The sequence below is a fragment of the Somniosus microcephalus genome, chromosome 24, assembly GCF_052327205.1.
Source record: "Somniosus microcephalus isolate GS21.2 chromosome 24, FLI_Smic_1.0, whole genome shotgun sequence".
NCBI lineage: Eukaryota > Metazoa > Chordata > Chondrichthyes > Squaliformes > Somniosidae > Somniosus > Somniosus microcephalus.
The window spans coordinates 24,460,146-24,462,459 of record NC_141010.1 but is presented as its reverse complement, the minus strand read 5'-3'; positions in this window follow the sequence as shown (position 1 = coordinate 24,462,459).

The following is a 2,314-nucleotide window of genomic DNA, read 5'->3' as shown; positions in this document are numbered from 1 at the left end:
ACGTAAGGGAAGCTGGCAGGAGCAAGAGCTTTCTCAGGTCGAGATCAGAGGCTTCAGGCTGTCGTGTGCTGGGAGTGTTATCTGTCTTTCAGTTCAGGCAAAGAGTGACGGTGAGCGAGGCAACTTGGAACTTAAAATGTGGAACCGTGCATTCTGTGACAATTGCCAAGTACATTTGAACCAAGAGCATCTGTAAAGAGGGATGGAACTTTACAACGTTTTGAACAACGAAATTTACTAAATCAATGCTGAAGACTAACACTGCCAGCTAGAATGATTATATGGTGATATTTGTATTATTCGCAGTGTTTATACTTCAAAGCATTACATTCAAAGCAGTTACACCTCCAACATACAGTCAAACTCCTTTCATAGTCCTTCACTATCCTACAGACCTCAGGTTCGATACGCCCGCCTGTGATTTTATTACAGAACACTTGCAGCCCACGATCAGCTTTTCATCTCCCTGCCTCTCCAAAGACTGGGATGACCTCCTCGGGGTCTGTCCACTGTGCACTGAATCGTATCACATCCACTCTGTGAGATGCGTAACCGTTTTCAGACACACCTCCGCCACTAAACTATCAGGTCAAGTGCGTTGAAGCTAAATTAATATAACACTCTTGACTTTAAACCCCTGCTTTCATTTTGTAATGTGTTTCAATCTTATTAAGATGAGCATTCAACAACCATTGCATTACCTGACTGATAGCCATTCTGTTAGAAGTTAGAAAGTTTTCTTTGCGTTTTTTTTCATAGCCTTAGGTAAGGCATTACTTCCACGCGAATTCTCTAGTTTTGCTCTGATACGAATTTGTCACTTTAGATTTTTTTTAAAAGGCCTTGGGAATAGAAAGATAAAGTGTATGTGTGTCTGTGTGTTTTATTGAAGCTGTTAAATTGCAGGCACATTGCTCCTTGTAATATGTATTATATTCATTACACGATTCAACATTACACTTCACACCGTATGGTGAAGTTACAAAAATATGATTTATAATCCCAGATCATTAAATATTGAAACCGGGAAGATTCGGAGACACTGTTATTCTGAGGTAGTTCCCTTGGAGAAGTGCAGTTGCATTAAATGGACCATTCTCGTCGCAGGGTCTTTGCCACATGTCACTTTGCAATGAGATGCTTAAACAACCCCCCCACCGCCCCCCACAACAGATCATCTTCATGGAGTTCTGAGCATCAGGGCAAACAATAATTATTACAGCAGGTGTACTTCCAACCTTGAAAGTCGTTGCAAACAACAAAATGCAATGAAACTTCAACGGTTGGCATTTAGTGAGATTATCCAATTATCGCAATGTGTGATTTAAAAAAAAAATTAATAATGGAACGAGATCCGTTTGCAGAATGATGTTTCTGTTTAAATGTGACACCAACGCCGATAGGTTTTTGACCCTTCGGTTTTATATATCAGCAATGTTACTGCTGATGAAAGGAGCGAGAAAGCAGTTACACCGAATGCGACCCATTCGTTCCGATTCACCGCTCTGGGATATTCAACACCTTGCAAATAAATTATTTGATAATAGGAAATAAAATGCATTTAAAACATATAACCTCTAAAAGCATTTATAACATGACAAAGATGACTATTTATTTATGGTATATATGCGAACTGTCTTTAAAACGGTGCTTTATTTATAATTCAGTGCATATTTTACTTGGGTCCTTTAAATTTATTTTTTTCGAGTTTTTTAAGTAGATTGGGAGTCTCAATGAAACTGTGTTGCATCCTTACCTTTGAGTACTCTGCTGTTAAGTTTCTTTAAAAAACTGATGAGTTGGCATATCAATAAAATGATTACGTGTATGCTGGGTTAGTAAAATCGAAGCCATTCCTACACTTGAAACCTTTCCAGCCCCTTATTCCCCCCTCTGTGACCCAGTCAGACTTCGACGTGTCTCTACTCTTCAGCAGCCCTCTGAAATGAAGCCAAGAAAAACCGCTCTGATGTGCCTTTGCTTTAAGAAGAATGGGTTTCAATTTTTTTTAAATTATGGTTCATCAAATTGAATGGATCATGCATGGGGTGGGGGGGGGGGAGGGGGAGCATGTGCCGGTCCAATAGCCACATGGCGGCTGAGACCGACCATCCAGAATTCCCTCTTTCCCTCCTGATTGGAGGAAGGCCTCCATGTAAATTTCAGTGGAAGGGACCGAACATCTGGACCCTCCCGCGGGCGGGGACTTCGCTTGTTTTCAGCGGGTCAAATGGGCTAGCCTGCTTGGAGATGGGCGGCAACCGTTCACACCTCCAAACCCGAGGCACACATAAAAGGACAGTCGATCGGCAAA